Here is a 21,150-nt window from a genome sequence, read left to right on the forward strand (position 1 = left end):
AAAAGGAGTGGACAAAGACGGACACAGGGCCCCTTTCAATCTTTTGGTCTGTTTGCAGCTTCAAATAAGAGTGCCAATTACTGCTCCCCATCTGGCGTTTTGCTGACCATGCTTATCTTAGTAAAAAGCAAGGTTTTCTCTTGTTTGTTCTGCTTCTCTTAGCCAATATCGCTCACTATTTGCTAGGCCTCTTTGACCAAACGCTGGACTTCGGGCTTATAAAAAAATCCTGACATAGCCTGTGTCAGGATTTTACATACACAGCTTATGGATTTTGGCCTTTCCCTTATTAACACTGACAACCAGTTATTGAATGAACACTTCGCAGTGGCTTAATGTGGTACAACACAGAATGAATAGGTATGGAATGTGCGACAAGGAACGATAGCAGGGAGAACTCATTGCTGCAATTCAGAGGTAGATGTGGTAAAGACCCGTAGAGCGAAAATTAAATGCACTTTCAGATCCGTGTCATTTTCCTTTAGGGAGCTGCAAAGTAAATATTAACAAGTTGTTTAAATGAAGCAAATTATTTTCATTTCACCTATTCCACAGCTTCCATTCCAATTATCTCAGAGACTATTCTATGCTCTCGCTCTGATTCAGCCACTGTACACATCAGCTTTAGCACACCATAAAGATTTAATTTGTGGTCTCAGATTCTGCGATAAATTTAGCACCCATAAATTACGTGTCAGTCTAATTTTATGGGCTGCATTATCCTTTAGTCTGAAATCCAAACATGTAATTAAATTCTGAATTAACTAAAATCTGAATTAACCCAGGACATGAGCTTCCAACCCTGACCTGCATTTCTTGGAAGAAAACTAAATCCATGTGTGCTTTACACTTCAGGAAAATCTGCGTAAGAGCTCTCAAGCCTCACTGTTCTACAGACATGGTCCTGTTTCTAATAATAATGCCATGTGCTATACTAACACCTTTTATCTGAGGATCTCAAAGCACTTCATTAACATGGATTAATTCTCACCCACTGAGGGATGTGTATTATCACCCCATTTTAAAAAGAGTCACGTGAGGCACATAGGCGCTAAGTGTCTTGCCTAAAACCAGGCATTAATTCAATTGCAGACCTAGAAAGAGAACTCAGGAGTTCTGACTCCCTCTCACATTTCCTAACCACTAGACCACATTTCTGTTCCCTTTGGCCCTTATGCAAAGACACACTGAGAAAAATGACATATAAAGATAAATCAGCCAATAACCCAGATGACAGAACACGAGCAATGGTCTAAAGGTGCAGTGGGGAGGTCTAGGCTGGATATTAGGAAACACTCTTTCCCTAGGAGGGTGGTGAAGCACTGGAATGGGTTACCTAGGGAGGTGGTGGAATCTCAATCCTTAGAGGTTTTTAAGGCCTGGCTTGACAAAGCCCTGGCTGGGATGATTTAGTTGGTGTTGGTTCTGCTTTGAGCAGGGAGTTGGACTAGATGACCTCCTGAGGTGTCTTCCAACCCTAATCTTCTGTCATTCTATGAAAGAAAAGGTATGTGGAAATCTAGTCTATGAGATTAAAACAGAAGAATGTGACAGCATAAAAATATTTCTTGATGGTTCTCCAGACATTTCTTAATTGAAGTATTCCCAACTGACAGGTGATCTAACCTACTCAAATGGCACACGATGCCATGAAGTGTATGTGATTGGTCATGCAAGAGCTTGCCACTGTGGCTCAACAGCTGTCATAGTGTGCGGGAAGGGGATCACCCAGAGTCATTAATGTCACATAAAGTGAGTGAGAAGTAAGGCCACTGTGACTACATTTATCATCCTTGCTGCCTCCAGGGTTAGCGCCATTCTTGGCTAGCGACATTCAAGGAGCAGAGAGATCCCCCAAAGGGTTTCCAGGTTAATATTACCAAGAGAGTGAGAGTCGAGTAGGGTTCTTTGTGTGATGGAAATGTGGTTTGGACATGCTGGACAGTGGGCAGCTCCATGTGAAACAAGAGCCACTGAGACACACCTGGAGAATTTCTATCACAACTTTATTTTTAATATTCATTTTTCTCAGATTGCTCGGTGTGAGAAAGGTTCACAATTCCCTCCTCTGTCACAGACTTCCTCTGTGAGCTTGTAAATGTGGCCCTACATCTCTTGCCCAAAGGAACAGATGGGCACCCAGCGGGATCTGTAAAACCCTAAACTGGCAGTAAAATACCTTCCATGGCCCCTTTGGTAAATTCCACTCTGTGTCTTTCTGCATCATTAGGTGTCCAAATATCTTTGTAAATCAGGTTCTTAGTTTCTTTGGGCAAAAGTTGCATAGACATTTAGGTCTGGCCTACATTACAGACCTATATCAGTATAACTACATCCACATCCCTGAGCGACATAGTTAAACTGACCTAACCCCCCACCCCCGTGTAGACAGTGCTATGTCGGCAGGAGAGCTTCTTCGGCTGACATAGCTAACACCTCTCGGGGAGGTGGATTAACCAATCAATAGGAGAACTCCCTCCCATCCGCTTACAGTATCTTCACTGAAGCCTGTAGCGGGGTGGTTACCTGCTCCAGCCCTGGCAGGGTTAAAATCAGCCCTGGGAAAGGGCAGGGCCGCCCAGAGGGGGGGGGGGGCAAGAGGGGCAATTTGCCCCAGGCCCCGGGCCCAGCAGGGGCCCCCATGAGAGTTTTTCGGGGCCCCGGGAGCGGGGTCCTTCACTCGCTCTGGGGGGCCCAGAAAACTCTTGTGGGGCCGAGCCCAGGAGCTTCTTCGCTCCCGGTCTTCGCCGGCGGGGGGTCCTTCCGCTCCGGGGCGGAAGGACCCCCCCGCCGGCGAATTACCACCGAAGCGGGACCCGCCGCCGAAGTTCAGCTCAGTCTTCGGCGGTAATTCGGCGGCGGGGGGCCCTTCCGTTCCGGGACCTGCCGCCGAAGTGCCCCAAAGACCCACGGCGGGGACCCCCGCCACCGAATTACCGCTGAAGACCGAGCTGAACTTCGGCGGCGGAGGGGCCCCCGCCGCGGGTCTTCGGGGCACTTTGGCGGCGGGTCCCAGAACGGAAGGGGCCCCCGCCGCCGAAGACCCCAGGCTCCCAGAATTCTCTGGGCGGCCCTGGGAAAGGGCTGGAGCAGGGCCGGCTCCAGGCCTAGCACACCAAGTGCGTGCTTGGGGCGGCAAGCCGCAGGGGGCGCTCTGCCGGCGCCGCGAGGGCGGCAGGCAGGCTGCCTTCGGCGGCTTGCCTGTGGAGGGTCCGCTGGTCCCGCAGCTTCGGAGGACCTCCTGCCGTGCTTGGGGCGGCAAAATGCCTAGAGCCGCCCCTGGGCTGGAGGGCAGGGAGGACAGCCCAGGCTGAGTGGGAGGCAGGCTCAGCTGAGGCCATGCCCCAATTAGGGCTGGGGGAAGGCAAGAGGAGCTGGGGAGCTCCGGCCTGGAAACCCCCCAGGCTGCAGGCCTAGGGTAAGGCCAACTGGGTACTGGGGTTGCAAAGGGGCAGCCCACGGGTAGACAGAGGTGGCAGGTCCAAACCCCTTTGCCTGTGATGAGTGGCTGATACACTGAACTCTGCCCCAGTGAACGGGGGGCTAAGTGATGACTGGCAGTAGCCCAGACTAAGGCAAGGAGGGGATAGTGAGTGGGGGTTCCCCAGGGAGGGGACACCCTGAGACTGAGGCGTGTATGGCCAGGGAGCAGCACCCCAGATAATGGGGCACTGGGTCCTGGGAGAGACATGGGGGCCAGAGTGAGGTAAGGTGGATCACTGACCTGCAGAGGGCACTCTGGAGCTGGGACGAGCTAATTCCCACAGATAACCAGCAGGAGGCGCCGCAGGGGTGAGTCCACATGCTTACAAAGCCCTACAATGGAGCTTTTAAGTGTAGACTTTCCCTTTGGCACCTAAAGAAGCAGATAGGTGCTTTTGAAAATCAAACTAGGCACTTATCTGCCTCTTTCATTGTCTAAAGACCTTTAAAAATCTGACCATGTGTGCATCAATTGCCCAGCGGGGGAAAATAGTACTTCCCTTCCTAACAGGGTGGTTGTGAGGTACTCAGATACTATGGTGATAGGAGCCATATAAATACCTAAAACGGAGAGATCTGTACCCTGGAGATTCTTGCAATGGGAAAAGAAGAGACTCATTACCAGAACTGGACTGGAGAGGGTCAGTAAATGTTTGGATTTTGGTCCCTCTTGGGTAGTATGCCATTTTCAGTACTACAGAGTTGTTACGACAATTGGTAGAATTCCTCTCTAACTCCAATCAACATTCCGAACAGGACACTTGTTTTCTACCATCGTAGATGTCTGGCCTGAATTGGTTTCAGAACCAGCAAAGGCCTGGCCTTGAATTGAGAGTGATCAGTTGTGTATCATCTTCTTTTCTAGGTCAGAGTCGATCGTAAATTACCCCATTATAAAAATCTAATCTTTTCTTGCCAGATATTAGTAGCTTAGATTTTGATGGGGGTGCTGCAGCTGGTCCTGCCTATTTCCCCACAGTTTTTTAAGATTATATTTCACAGCAGCAGAGAAATTGCAAGCAAATATTACAGCAAGAACTATGTTTCTCCGTACACTCTGCAGTTTCAGACTCCTGTCTAACTCCATGATGGATTTGTCCAATATACCAAGCGTGATGAGCTAGAGCCTACCCACTCCCCAGCAAGAGGGCAGTGAGAAGCCCAGAGGAGATAGCTCTGTGACTGACATGACAATAGGTACAAAGGGTTGAGCCGCATGGGATGTGACAAAATTGTTCAACTCGTGTCATGGAAGTCAATAAGTTAAAGGGGCAGTAAAATATCCCATACTGTTTAGAAGGAAATGGAATTATTGTACCAACTAAAACCTTTAAAGGATTATCTTGTGCATTCCATCTATCTAGTCTTACATTAGGGTCACATGTGGAATATTTGACCCCACGCAATTTTGCTGGGGGTAGAGTTTTCATATGTGCCAGTGTTCATGGGGCAGTGACTAAACTGAAAGTCCTGCATCCCTCAGTGTTACACAGGATTGGAAAAGAGCTGATGTACAAGGAAAATGCATTGGGGTAGGAGCCAGGAGAACCCCAAGTTCTGATCTCACCTCTTCTACTAATGGTTAACATTTCTTTGCAAACCTTTATTGACTAAGGCGTTGTATCTGTAGCCTGGATGTAGGGGCGGCTCCAGGCACCAGCACACCAAGCGCATGACTGGGGCGGCAAGCTGCGGGGGGTGCTCTGCCAGTCGCCGCAAGGGCGGCGTGCCTGCAGAGGGTCCACTGGTCCCGTGGCTTCGGCGGACCTCCTGCAGGCAAGCCGCCGAATCCGCGGGACCAGGGACCTCCCGCAGGCAAGCTGCCGAAGGCACCCTGCCTGCCATGCTTGCAGCGGCAAAATACCTAGAGCCGCCCCTGCCTGGATGAGAAGCAAGGATCATTGCCTCCATTTTACAAATACGGTATGAGAGAGGTTGCCCAAGGTCACTTCTGGCAGATCTAAGAAAAGAATGTATAACATGGCCGACGTAAACCTCACCCACTTAGCTGCACTGCCTTTCAGACTGAATGTGCCACATCTATGTGCTTGCTTATTTTGTCTGTAATCAGTTCTGACCTCTATACCATGCTCTTCACCAAAAGTCGGGACTAGAAACCGGGAATACTCATACCCAAATTTCCATTGTGGTCTTACAAATAGTAATGTAACCCATTGGCAAAATGTGTGTACCAAGCACCTCTGCTGTCCAGTCAAAAATGTGGATTACATCTACAACTGCTATCAGCTACTCTTTTTTTCCATGATTGATAGAAATCTGGGTAGATGTGAAAGTGCTGGATTCAGGCCTGAGCATATCACTATTTATTGGAGGACCAGATGCCTCAGGGCATTGCTAATGTGTTACCTTATACAGCTTTCACTTGTAAGTCACCAGCTCAGCTCAGCTGGAGCTGAAAATTGTTCCCAGCTAATGGTTGTTTGGTGGCTCCTACGTGAGATGAGTTTGGTGGGTCTCAGTGCCAGCTCCCACATTACAAACTCACCACTAGGTTTTGGTCCAATTGTCAAACTCAGCAGAGAAGCCAGGAAGTGCATGAGCCATGGAGAGTGACCCACACCTGTTCCCACACAAAAAGTCACTGTTGAAGTCCGGAGCAAGGAAAGTTACTCACGAATTGCAGACATTCTGAAGTGCTTCGCTGCTCAATTTATAGCTGCCCATTTGCCTGGCAGGAAACCAGCGACACCTTCCCTCTTCACCTTTGAATTGCACGGTTTCTTTTTGGACTTGTGTCTCTCTCTGGCACCGCTCAGTTTTTCTGCTTTTCTATCTTCAAGGGGGTAGCTTTGCCGTGGAATGCGATAGTGGCTCATTAACAGCACTGAAGGCTCAGCCCAGACATGTAATTTACAAGCCCCTACAGTGTGAGGAAGGAATTGTACTATTACTACTGGGTAGGCCAAATGAGAGGGGGATCTTTATCCATAAGAATTACAGCAGCATCCGTGCTGCACAGCACAGGAATCTCAAATGCCTTTCAGACAAGCAGAGCTTTAGAGATTTTAGGCCATGTGTAGAAATCCCCAGGGGATCTTGTGCAGCCACAATCAAAGCCACAGGAGAATTTCAACCTTGCAGGCACATAAGTGTCATGAACTTTATTTCAACCCATCAGGCAGGGCCATGAACTTTCTCTTATGGGGACAGCATCCCTGTCACAAGGACTAGCATCATCAGTGGGGAATTATTAAAAGAAAGGGGATTTCTAAGAAAAGCAGAGCACATTAACTTTTGTAGAAGAAAGGGAAATGGTTGGTGCATAAAGTTTTCATGAAGCCATGAGTGTTTGTTTTCTCAGATTAACCATCCACATCAAACATAAGGTCATTTTCCCTACCTCTACATCCTTAAACTCAGCTCCTGTCCATAGTATCTCTCTCTCCTTTGCACTATGCAAGTCACATGAATTAGTTAGTGGATCGTGGTTATAGCATCTGTCACCTGCTGGAATCCCCTCTCTGAATCAGTTTGAGACACCCCCACCCTCTCCTCCATCAAAGTCTTCCTTTTTGCAGGCACCCAATGGACTTGTGGCTACCATTTTTTCAAGGATCCCACAGGCCAGCCCTGTGTTGCTGTGATGAGACTGCAAATAACCTGTGAGCTCCAGGAACTGGTGACAAGCTTTCAAACCTTGAGATTGGTTTAAATCAGTGTTCGTGCATTTCTGCACTTCCTCTAAATCATCTGGTACTAACCAGTGTCAGAGACAGGATACTATATATATCTGACCCAGGATGGCTATGTTCCTAATTTTAAAGCTATCTTTGCAAGGGGATGGTGTAGAAACACTGATTTCACTGGAACTAGTCTCAGAACAAGGTGCTACTCACTGTGAGTGAGGGTATCAGAATCTTGCTCTGATAAAACAGGGTCTATGATCAGAGGCTTTGCAGGCGCCAGAAGATCAGTTCCGCTAATGGGTAAGCTCTACTAAACACTGAGTTCCTATAGAAAATAACCCCCCTTCCAGAAACACAGCTGGAAACTGAAGACCATAGCCCTGTATGCTGACCTGCAGGTGACATGCACCGTAACCACAGATGTTTCACTCTGACAGTTCAGAGCATGACAAAAATAAGGAAAATACTTAGTAAGGTTTATTTGGCAATAGCAATGAGGCACTCATCCGGTCCCCTCACACAGGGCACACATCAGCTGCTAATTAGCTTGCAATTAAAAAAACTACAAACAATCTTTTGACCTGTCATTAAACAGATCATAATTCACCTGATTAAACCCTATGGATCAGTTGACTTCCAGCTCATATTTTTCAACCCAGTCTTCAACATCCAACTCCAGATCTGGGATAAAATCCTGGCTCTTATGGGAAGTCAAAGGGAATTTTGGTATTGATTTTCATGGGGCCAGGGTTGCACCGCTGGTGCCTGCATACTGCAGTCCTGGGTGCAACGGGAATAGGTTAGATCCAGTCTACAAAAGGATAGAGATTGATCACAGATACTCTGAATTGTCACCTTTACAAAAACACTGACTGTTTAGCTGATTTCAGGCTCATCATTCTGTCTCTTAAGGACACTGCTGCTCCAGAGACCCACTTACTCTAAACGAGAACTATCTATTTCTTGCAAGCTCCTGTGTAATTGGGACAACTTCTATCTTTGCTAACACTAACGATTGAGCCAGGAACCTCCACAACTGTGTCCCTAGGTACTGAGCTAAAAAGACAAGCTCTGTAGCTGGGACCTGTAACAGATTCACATCCTCTGTGGATCACGCCCAGAAGGGGACATACACACACACGACCAGTGACACAGACTCTCTCCAGACTAGCTGAATCAACTGCTGTTCAGTAATGTTGGAGGGAGAAAAATTATTCTTCAGCCTATACCCATCCAGCCTCTCTGTGCAGTGCAGGGATGAGGTGCACAGGTCTGTTAACTCAGCACATTGGATGCTGCTGAGCTCTTTGATACTAGCCATTAGTATCAAAATGGGGAACTGCTGGGGGACTGAGTTACAGCCTGTTGAGAGTAGTCTATTTCCCAGGAAAATTTTCAACACAGGAACATTTTGGGAACTTTTCACACTTTCATAGAAAAAATGAAAACCAAAAAATACGTTTCTGGTCTTCCAAAAAAGAAACATTTTAGGGTTTGTTTTTTTCCCACAAAAGTCCAAAAAAAACTTAGGTGAAAATGTATGTGTGAAAAAGAAAATGGTGGGGTTTTTTTTGATCATTTCCATGCTGAGTATTTTTTGAAATCTGGCCCTCGGGTAGGTGCCTACATGAGATCTGAGGTCTATATCACATACACATACATCGGAGTAGCTCTTTACCCTGATTGTAATGGGAATCTAGTAAGAATTCATTATATAGAGCTCTTCATTGCCAAGACTATGTTGCACACCTTGGCACAGTTGTGTTGCGACAATATGCCCACTATGCTGCATTTGACACAAAGGGGAGGATTTGAGGTTTCCACAAAAAAGCATGGAAGCAACTTCCTCCCCCTTGTTGGTAATACATGTTTTTTTTCACATGACCATGAATGCAAGAGACAGACAGCAACGAGATCTGACAACATTTCCTTTCCTGGGTAAGTATCGCCGGTGAAATGTATTGAATCATTCATGAGCCTTTTCTGGCTGGTGTTTCTTGGGCATGGTTTGATTCCAGGAGAGCTGACAGCTTTCTGACATCCCCCTGATTGTCATTGTCATTCCTGCAATAATGTCACACACACTGCATCTGAACAGAGTTACATATCTACTGTAAGTAATAAAATAGCGGAACAGTGTAGCAAAGACAATTGGAATTAGATGGTGCCATGCTACCAAGAGAGACAAAGGGATGTGACACTGAACCCTGGATGGAGGAGGAATTTTTCGGTCAGTGAGACTGGTTTAGCTGGTTACTGTATTCTGCGCTGAGATGTCCAAACTTTTCCCATGCTGACAAGATGCCAAGAGCTTGATCAATGAAAAAAAAATGCAATAGCCATGTTCTATAGGTATAGAGGAAACATCCCAGCATGCAATTCTCCCTCTCTTGATTGGAGGGATAAGACTTTCTTGTGCAGTTTGGCTGGGATTTTCAACTAGAAATCTTTTAGATTCCATTGAACTTCCACGCCTTAATCATTAGCCCTGTATATACAGCACTGTAGATATACACAGAGCCTGATCCATACTAGCTGTTCTAATTGCATGATCGGGGGCCTGTGCAAACACGAGGCAGAGGAGTGGGATAAACACAGGAGTCGCCAGGCAGGATCAAACCAGTGGGCCATCAAGTCCAGTATACTGTCTCTGAGAGTGGCCAGTTCCAGCTGCTTTGGGAGAAGGTGCAAGAGGCCCTGCAGTAGGTACAGTTATGAGATAACCCCCATTTCGGCAGTGTGTCAGATGCGAGTAGCCTTGGGCTGGCTCAGAATCTGTGCAATTTGTAAGAATCTCTGCATGGGCCAAATGGGGAGATGATTGATTAGGACAGGGGGATTAACTGGTTAATGAGGAGATTCAGCTCATTCGCTGGGGACTGTTAAATGGCAGACAAGAAAGAAAAGAGGGTTGGGAAGGAAATAGCCCAGGATCTTAGACTTTTTCTCTACCTTCTCATCCTATGTCTAAGGGGTACATTGAAGCTTGGGATAAACCTTGGGACATGAAACTGCGCAAGACATTGCATATAAAGTACACTGTGGCAAACTTACATAAGAGTGTGTGAGTGAGGACTGCTTATGAAGAGAAATCCAGGGTGAGGGAGGGCACCCTGTGGTGGGCAGGTTCCCTCATAACCTCCCCAAGAGTTAAAGCTTAACCTCGGCCTTGAAACTGGAGTGTTCCTACCCCTTCCCAAGCTCTTAATTTGTTTTAAATATTTACTACTCTAAATCTGGGTCTTCTTGTTGCCCGTGTAAATAAGGTTATCACTGTGGCATTGGCAAACTAGCTAACCTGTGTATGGCCCATAACAACTGAACAAGAGGCATTGCAATTGTATCAATGTTGCCCTGGATTTGAGGGGTTTGTATACCCCAGAATGTGATCAAGCTAATTGCAACCATATTATGTGCATTCAGCCACCGTGAATTAATGAACTAGAACACCGGGTAGAGTTAAGGGTTAATTTGGAGACAGGCTTTTGGAATCAAGGTCAAAACTAGCTACAGTTTCAGCCAATCAGAATGGGTGGAGGGGACAAACAGGTACACAATTGAGATCGAAAACCTCGGTGGCTGGGAAACCTTGAGTCTAGATGGCTCTGATCTTAAAAGTTTATTGAAAGTTAGAAAGTGATGATCCAGGAGGGGTCATTATGACCTGTGTGTTTTGTAGAAGTTAGTTCTAAAAGATTAGCTAATAGAGTGTGCTTGGGAGCAGTCCTCTGAAGCCATCTTGAGAAACGTTTTTCCTGACACCCTTTCTCTCGGGTGGGTGAGTAACTTGCCACTGGGAACCTGCTGTTAAGTACTCAATACCGTTCCAGATGTTAGGTAAATATCTGGGATGTTCTAAACCTATTCCTTATGTTTGCGTGTGCTTAAATCTAACAAAGTACAGTTTTACATAGAGCACACTTACATGCATGAATCTTATCAGCTGGAAGTGCCGTGTTCCTGTTCATTTATTCCTTACACCTCCTGGAGTGAAATAGTTAAGTTGCCCCTGTTGGGGGTTCTGAAAACCCTGGGTAAAATCAGGAGAATTCACTTTTCTGTGAATATCAAAGGGATGTACTAGACCAGCAAACACTAATCCATTCATTTGTAGTAATAGAAATCAAGGCTAGATGCTAAATAGCTTTGTCTATGTACCTGTATCCTGTTAGAAGTTTATGGATGTAACCAAATTAGCTTTTAGATGCTAAATCCTTTTCATGTCTTAATTGCCTTATATTATGTACGTGATTTTGTTCAGTTAACCTTAAGATCAAAGATGTGAGACCCTGCAGGAAACTAATATTATCTACATTGTCTTCAGTTTGTCTATCCCTGTTATAATGAATGACTGGCTGTCTGTGTCTGATTTCTTGTTAACCAGCACAGTGCTTCATAAGCTCTTCTTTTAATGCTTTGGTGACTCTAATTATAGAATATACCACTAGCTTTTGGGTATTGTCTGCCCTGTTTCTTGCAGTCTGCCCTGAGATGGCGTTCTCAATGCGGTCAATCCTAGGCATGAGTCAGCTGCAGATGCAGGGGAATGGGGCCAGTCAGTTGCAGATGCAGGACAGGGACCAATCAGGAAACGGACCAATAGGGGCTGTTTCTGAGCTGCTGCATATCTGATCTGCAAAAACTCCAGACATTTTTTGTTATTTGAAAACCCCTCCCAGAGAGAGAAAGCAGGCTCAAAAAGAGGCTGTCTGGGGAAACCTGGACGTATGGTGACCCTACATATAAATGCCTAATCCCTTTGTGAATCCTGCTGAGCTTCCTGTGTCAGTGGTAACCTATGAAACTCACTGCCACAAGGTAGTTTGAAATTATGTGAGAGGACAGTAAGTTTACACAGTTGCTTGAGATGCTAGCCATAGAGGCCAGAACTTCTGCTGGTGTAAATCAGTGTAACTCCACTGACTCCAGTGGGCCTGATTGATTTAAATGGATCTGGCTCTTACCTGATGTAAGCTGGCTGCTGAAGTCAATGAAGCTACGCTGAGGTTGTGTCCCTAATATCTTAACAAGATATCAGGCTTCATTCTCCTCTCAACTACACCCATATAAATTAGGAGTAACACCATGGAAGTAAGTTGAATTACACCTGTGCAAGCAAGAGAAAAATCAGGCCCATCAGTTCTGGGGTGTGTGTGGATGCAGGAGGGACTCAATGTTTTCCATGAATGGTAACCATAGTGAAAAACTGCTGGTCTTCTTTTGAAATGAGAGCAGAAATGGTTATTTAGATAGTTTTCTTTGCTATGCAACAATCCAACAGCTCCACACTTATTTATAGAAGACTTGCTAATGCTTTGCTATCAGTTGTGATTCACCATGGCTGGATCATTATCTAATTCAGTAATGCGGTAAAATCATGATTATTTATACCACCATCAAGACAGAGCAAGTAGCAACAGGATTTCGCATTTCAGATGTCCTTTGATTCAGTACTTGGTGTATTTACATCATGCTGTATTAAATGCAATAAAACCCCTTCTGTCAATTCAATTGCAAAGCATCTCCATTAAAATACATTTTTTTTTAAATCAGGTAATGAAGACCTTAAGGCTCCTAAAGCAATAATAACTAGACCATTTGCACATGCACTGTGCATTCCACTCTTATTTCTTGCTATATATGCAACTGAATATATGCTTGTTTGTGTTGTTCAAACGTACACCGTAAATCATTCAGAATTCTCACCTCTTGTAAATCAGCATATCCCTATGCATGAGGTGGCTGAGCTGATATTGATGTAGGTACCTTAACTTTTGATTTTCCTTGCCCTTTTAATCAACAATCTTTGATCTTTCACTATTACGTGGTTCTATTGTTCTCCTATATCCTTCACACGTGGGCTGAGACCAAATCCCAAAAAGTTTCCTCCCCAAAGGAGACATTTTCCCTAAGTTATAAGAATGTGAAAATGCGACGCTTACCTGAGAACTGGTCTGAAAACTTACATACAGCCTCCTGCATTATAATGCATTATTCAGATCTTAGAATGGGAAGGCACCATGGTACAGTGAATAAGGTACTGGGCTAGGCGTCAGGAGATTTTGATTCTATTCCCTGCTCTATACAGACCTGCTTTGTGGTATTTGGTGTGGTGCAGTAAAGCTGTCATTATGCCTTTCAGTCTATGTCTACACTACAAGCTAGGGGTATGAATGCCTTTCTCATGTATACATACTCGTGGTATCTCAGTGAATCATAGAAATGTAGGAATGGAAGGGACCTTGACAGGTCATCTTTTCCAGTCCCCAGCACTGACACAGGACTAAGTTTTATCTAGACCATCCCTGACAGGTGTTTGTCTAAAAACCTCCAGTAATTGAGATTCCATAACCTCCCTAGGTTATTTGTTGCCGTGCTTAACTACTCTTACAATTAGGACATTTTCCCCTAATGTCCGACCTAAATAGCCCTTCCTGCAATTTAAGCCCATTGCTTCTTGGCCTGTCCTCAATGGATGAGAACAATTTATCACCTTCCCCTTTATAAATACCTTTAACGCACTTGAAGATGCCATCATGTACCCCCCCCCCCCCAGTCTTCTCCTCTCCAGACTAAACAAACCCATTTCTTTTTCAATCTTTCCTCACAGGTCATGTTTTCTAGATCTTTCATCATTTTTGTTGCTCTGCTCTGGACTTTCTCCAGTTTGTCCACATCTTTCCTGAAGTGTGGTGCCCAGACCTGGACACAATACTCCAGCTGAGGCCTTATCAGTGCGGATTAGAGCAGAAGAATTACTTCTGGTGTCTTGCTTATAACACTTCCGTTAATACATCCCAGAATGATGCCTGCTTTTTTTGGCAACAGTATTACATTGTTGACTCATATTTAGTTTGTGATCTATTATAACCCCCAGATCCTTTTCCTCAGTACTCTTTCCTAGACAATTTCCCATTTTGTTATTTGTGCAGTCGATTATTCCTTCCTTAATGTGGTACTTTGCATTTTTCCTTATTGAATTGCATCCTATTTATACCACACCACTTCTCCAGTTTGTCAAGATCATTTTGGATTCTAATCATGTCCTCCAAAGCGCTTGCAACCCCTCCCAGCTTGGTATCACTCACAAACTGGAGGCTCTCCAAACTGGAGACTCTGATTAATAACCAAACTTCCATACAAACGGACTTCACTAAAATAAGACAGGAGATCTACATTACTCACTTCACCTCTCTACAAAGGAAAAAGGACTGTAAGCTATCTAAACTCTTACCTGCCACATGGGGCCACAACCGTGGTACCCCTAACCCACCCAGCAATATTGTCAATCTATCCAACCACACACTCAGCCCAGAAGAAAAGTCTGTCCTATCTCGGGGACTCTCTTTCCGCCCTGCCACCCCCACCAACATGATACAGTTCTTCGGCGATCTGGAAGCCTACTTTCGCCGTCTCCGACTCAAAGAATACTTTCAGGACAACACTGAACAGCGCACTGATACACAGTTACCCTCCCACCAACAGCACAAGAAGAACTCCACATGGACTCCTCCTGAGGGTCGAAATGACAGTCTGGACCTATACATTGAATGCTTCCGCCAATGTGCACAGGCAGAAATTGTGGAAAAACAACATTGCTTGCCTCATAACCTAAGTTGTGCAGAACGCAATGCCATCCACAGCCTCAGAAACCATCCTGACATTATGATCAAAGAGGCTGACAAAGGAGGTGCTGTTGTCATCATGAACAGGTCTGACTACCAAAAGGAGGCCGCCAGACAACTCTCCAATACCAAATTCTACAGGCCACTTCCCTCAGATCCCACTGAGGAATACACTAAGAAACTGCACCATCTACTCAGGATACTCCCTACACTAACACCGGAACAAATCAACATACCCTTAGAGCCCCGACCAGGGTTATTCTATCTACTACCCAAGATCCACAAACCCGGAAATCCTGGATGCCCCTTCCCATCTCGAGCATTGGAACTCTCACTGAAGGACTGTCTGGATATGTGGACTCTCTACTCAGACCCTATGCCACCAGCACTCCCAGCTATCTCCATGACACCACTGATTTCCTGAGGAAACTACAATGCATTGGTGACCTTCCAGAAAACACCATCCTAGCCACCATGGATGTAGAGGCTCTCTACACAAACATCCCACACACTGATGGAATACGAGCTGTCAGGAACAGTATCCCTGATGATGCCACAGCACAACTGGTTGCTGAGCTCTGTGCCTTTATCCTCACACACAACTATTTCAAATTTGATGACAACATATCTCCAGATCAGTGGCATCGCTATGGGCACCCGCATGGCCCCACAATATGCCAATATTTTTATGGACGACCTGGAACAACGCTTCCTCAGCTCCCGTCCACTCATGCCCCTTCTTTACCTACGCTACATTGATGACATCTTCATCATCTGGACCCATGGGAAGGAGACTCTGGAAAAATTCCACCACAATTTCAATAGCTTCCACCCCACCATCAACCTCAGCCTGGACCAATCTACACGGGAGGTCCACTTCCTAGACACCACGGTGCAAATAAGTGATGGTCACATTAACACCACCCTATACCGAAAACCTACTGACCGCTATGCCTACCTTCATGTCTCCAGCTTCCATCCCGGGCACACCACAAGATCCATTGTCGACCGCCAAGCACTGAGGTACAACCGCATCTGCTCTAACCCCGCAGACAGAGACCAACACCTACAAAATCTCCACCAAGCATTCTCAAAACTACAGTACCCACACGAGGAAATAAGGAAACAGATCAACAGAGCCAGACGTGTACCCAGAAGCCTCCTACTGCAAGACAAACCCAAGAAAGAAACCAACAGGACTCCACTGGCCATCACAAACAGTCCCCAGCTAAAACCCCTCCAATACATCATCAGGGATCTACAACCCATCCTGGACAATGATCCCACACTTTCACAGGCCTTGGGTGGCAGGCCAGTCCTCGCCCACAGACAACCTGCCAACCTGAAGCATATTCTTACCAGTAACTGCACACTGCACCATAGTAACTCTAGCTCAGGAACCAATCCATGCAACAAACCTCGATGCCAACTCTGCCCACGTATCTACACCAGCGACACCATCACAGGACCTAACCAGATCAGCCACACCATCACCGGTTCATTCACCTGCACGTCCACCAATGTAATATACGCCATCATATGCCAGCAATGCCCCTCTGCTATGTACATCGGCCAAACTGGACAGTCTCTAAGGAAAAGGATAAATGGACACAAATCAGATATTAGGAATGGCAATATACAAAAACCTGTAGGAGAACACTTCAACCTCCCTGGCCACACAATAGCAGATCTTAAGGAGGCCATTCTGCAGCAAAAAAACTTCAGGACCAGACTTCAAAGAGAAACTGCTGAGCTTCAGTTCATCTGCAAATTTGACACCATCAGCTCAGGATTAAACAAAGACTGTGAATGGCTTGCCAACTACAGAACCAGTTTCTCTTCCCTTGGTTTTCACACCTCAACTGCTAGAACAGGGCCTCATTCTCCCTGATTGATCTAACCTCGTTATCTCTAGCTTGCTTCTTGCTTGCATATATATACGTGCCCCTGGAAATTTCCACTACTTGCATCCGACGAAGTGGGTATTCACCCACGAAAGCTCATGCTGCAAAATGTCTGTTAGTCTATAAGGTGCCACAGGCAGGGGCAGCTCTACCTTTTTGGCCGCCCCAAGCAGTCATGCGCGGGAGGCGCCCCGGAGCCACGGGAGCAGCGGACCTCCCGCGGGCATGACTGCAGAGGGTCCGCTGGTCGCGCGGCTCGGCTGGACCTCCCGCGGCTGTGGACGGTTCGCAGGTCCGGCGGCTCCGCTGGAGCTGCCGCAGGCATGCCTGCAGGAGGTCCAGCCGAGCCGCGGGACCAGCGAACCGTCCGCAGTCATGCCTGCAGGAGGTCCACTGGAGCCACCGGACGAGCGCCCCCTCCGCAGTCATGCCTGCAGCAGGTCCGGTCGTCCCGGGGCTCCGGTGGACCTCCCGCAGGCATGACTGCGGCAGGTCCGCCGGCCCAGCCTGCCGCCCCCCTGGGAAAGGGCCGCCCCACGCGCGTGCTTGCCACGCTGGGGTCTGGAGCCGGCCCTGGCCACAGGATTCTTTGCAAACTTTATAAAAGTGTACTCTCTATGCTACTCTCTCAGATCTAGCACCTGAGTAAATAACAATGTAGCTGTGGTAGCGTGGGCAGTGACGGACGGCATGGCTTAGCTGTGCTGAGCACAAACACTCCTGAAAAAGGTGGGTACTCATAATCCATCAATAGCAAGCTGGTGTTAGTAAAAACAAAGCCTTGACTCCTGCTGTTTTAGCCTCCAGACAGAATCTGTGTGGCTAACATCCCCACTTCTATAGCACACACATGTAAGGGGTACAAATTAATGAGAAGACAGAATGAATCCAGACTATTCTAGCCCAGAGACCAGACAAACTTTTCCAGACCGCATGGCTATGCTGTGATTATTGCCCTCCTCAGTTTGTTAAACCTCTTCCTGTGTCTTGTCTTTAGAGTGTAAACAAGTTGGAGGCAAGGACCAGTTTGTAATCTATATTTTTAGTGAGCCTGCAGCAGGATTTGAACCCAGGGCTCAAGGTCTGTAGCCTAAACCTGTATCACTAGAGCTGACAGATGAAGTCCCTACCTTGGGCGCAGTAGAGCATGGTTCTTTTCGGTGGCTCAGCCACAGATGTGGGATTTGTAACATACACTGAGGTGGGGGTTACATTTGTATAAGCCCTAGCACAATCCTCATTGGGACTTCCAAGTCCCCTTGTAATACAAACAGTCAACAGTATAGTTAACAACAGAGATTGACTTGTGGACTACGTTCATAGAGCTTCAGGCCAGAAGAGACCATTAGATCATCTAGTCTGACCTCCTGTACATCACAAGCCATTACATTCCACTCAGATACCTTTACATGGAGCCCAAGGACTTCAGTTAAATCAAAGCATCTTTGTTCTCAGGAAATTAAACTGGAGGCAGAGAATAAGAGAGACTGAGGTGCCACCAATGCCTGAGGCCACAGGAATGGCAAGGAATTGAATAGGTGATATCTGCCCAGATGATCCTAGCAGTTAAGCCACGCCCCATGCTGCGGAGGAAGGGGATCCCCCCTCCCAAGCTCCCATCTTCAGCAGGATCAAATATCTGAGTGTTACATGTAGGGCATTGTTGGCTAGGGAAGCAATTTCATAGAATCATAGAATTCAAGATCAGAAGGGACCATTATGATCATCTAGTCTGACCTCCTGCAAGATGCAGGCCACATAAGCCGATCCACCCACTCCTAAAATAATTCTCTCCCTTGACTCTGCTGTTGAATGCTCCAAATCATGATTTAAAGACTTCTAGTAGCAGATAATCCACCAGCAAGCGACCCCTGCCGCATGCTTCGGAGGAAGGCGAAAAACCTCCAGGGCCACTGCCAATCTACCCTGGAGGAAAATTCCTTCCCGACCCCAAATATGGCGATCAGCTGAACCCCGAGCATGCGGGCAAGACTCTCCAGCCAGACCCTCTGGAAAAAGGCTAACAATATCCTATCATTGACCCTTTGTACTAATTACCATTGTGGCACGTTATTGACCTATTGACTAAACCCATTATCCTATCATACCATCCCCTCCATAAACTTATCTAGCTTAATCTTAAAGTCATGGAGGTTCTTCGCCCTCACTGTTTCCCTCGGTAGGCTGTTCCAGAATTGCACTCCTCTGATGGTTAGAAACCGTCGTCTAATTTCAAGCCTAAATTTCCTGACTGACAATTTATATCCGTTTGTCCTCGTGTCCACATTAGCACTGAGCTGAAATAATTCCTCTCCTTCCCTGGTATTTATCCCTCTGATATATTTAAAGAGTGCAATCATATCTCCTCTTATCCTTCTTTTGGTTAAGGAAAACAAACCGAGCTCCTCAAGTCTCCTTTCGTACGACAGGCTTTCCATTCCTCGGATCATTCTAGTGGCCCTTCTTTGTACCCGTTCCAGTTTCCTTGAGCACTCAGAGATATCACAAGAAGATGTTTGTAAATCAAACATGTGAGCCAAAGTCTTGGCTGGCGTGATGTCAGCAGAGTTATGTTACTGAGATGTTTTTGTCCCGGGGCTGTAAATCCTGAAGTACCTGGGGTCCCTGAATGAACCTTGTTGTTGGGTTTTTTTTCTGAGGAGGTTGTTCTACAGACTTCAGAGAGGACCTTGAGGATCCCTCCCATTTTCTGTTTTCTACCTCCCCCTCCTCTATGTTCCATGCCTCTTTCATCAGCCAGGGGGCTGGCTAGCTAGCAAATCCACCTAGCTAGCTAGGAATTTCTAACACACCTGTCACCATATCACCACAGGTCATGAGATTCATTACACTCCTCTCACCATAGCAACTAAGGGCCAAGAGTTTTAAAGGTATTTAATTGCCTAAAGATGCAAATAGGTGTCTCATGGGAGTTTCAGAATCACCTAGAGGCCTAACTCTCATGGAAATAAATGGCATCTGGCCCTACTATTTCATCTACCACAGGATGAAGTACTTCCCTGATAGGAAAAGACAGAGACTATGCGTTCAAAGCCCACCAATTCTGTAAAACAGTATTAACCCTTTAGTTCCAGTAGTCCTTATGGTACTTCTACTGTAGCAATGTTCTGTTTGCTAGGGAAGTCCACCCTCCTAAGATGAGGTGACAAAAGAGACCAGAAGAAATCTCCTTCGTTATTACCCTGATCCATTTCCCTGGTTTATGTAGGCCATATTAAGGCATCAAAAGTGTTTCTTAAATGGATATTAAAACAGCATGCCATATTTTGTTGTCAAATCACTCTCCAAGGGTCCATTTTTCTGCCTCTACAGCTATTCCAGGGCAGTTTCAAACACCGTGATCTAGGAGTATTCATTAGGCATAAGAATTTTAAATACATATTGAACTTAAAGGTTACCTGTAATAACTGTGATGTAACTAGTGCCTTGCAGAGAGTGATGAGACATTAAAGGCTACAGAATCCAATGGATGTTCTTCCTTTTAAAGATCAAATTTAAATGTGCTATTCACTTAGGTTAATATTCTGTGGGCTGCAAGATAAGGTGCTGTGACTTGTCTCTTCTAGCTATAATGGCATGCCTGGGAGTCACATGCTTAACTGCTGAAATAACCCTATTTTCACGTACAGTCTATAAACCCTGGGGATTTCTATAACAAATCCATTGCTCACAAGTAAATTAGCTGAGGAGTGGAGCAAGCTATTTGCTGCAGTGTCACAGGACAGATGAGTTGATTGACTTGCTCAGGGGAGAGGCCCACGTGGCCTTAATGTTCTGAGGACCTTACTTTTGTCATGACTTAACAGTGTTAAAAGCATGGTCCAGCAGATAGGGCACTGGACTGAGACTCAGAGAACCTGTTTCTATGAAGACCTGGGATCTGCTCTTGTGCTGCTGGGTGACCTTGACAAATCATCTTTCTGTGCCTCTGTTTCCCACCCTTTGTCTGTCTTTTCTACTTAGAACTGTGACCTCTTGTGGGCAAGGGCGGTCTCATACTATGGGTCTGGTGTCTAGCACAATGGGCTCTATTGAGAGCCGGTCAGAATTTTTTGGCAACATTTAAAAAAAAAAATGAAGAATGCCGATTCATCAAAACTGAAACTTTTTGTGGAAAAGGGTCAATTACATTTTTTTTTATTTGAAAGCATTTTGGAAATTGTTTTTTGAAATAGTCAAATTTTTGGTGACACTTTCTAAATGAAAGATTTCATTTTTCTGGTTTGAAATGATTTTTCTGTTACAAAAGCAAGCCAGTTACAGTAAAATTATCAGAGGGGTAGCCGTGTTAGTCTGGTTCTGTAGAAGCAGCAAAGAATCCTGTGGCACCTTATAGACTAACAGACGTTTTGCAGCATGAGCTTTCGTGGGTGAATACCCACTTCTTCGGATGCAAGTAGTGGAAATTTCCAGGGGCAGTAAAATTAAGTATTCAAAATCACTGCATTTTGAAATTATTTAAATGATATA

The sequence above is a fragment of the Mauremys mutica genome, chromosome 10, assembly GCF_020497125.1.
Source record: "Mauremys mutica isolate MM-2020 ecotype Southern chromosome 10, ASM2049712v1, whole genome shotgun sequence".
NCBI lineage: Eukaryota > Metazoa > Chordata > Testudines > Geoemydidae > Mauremys > Mauremys mutica.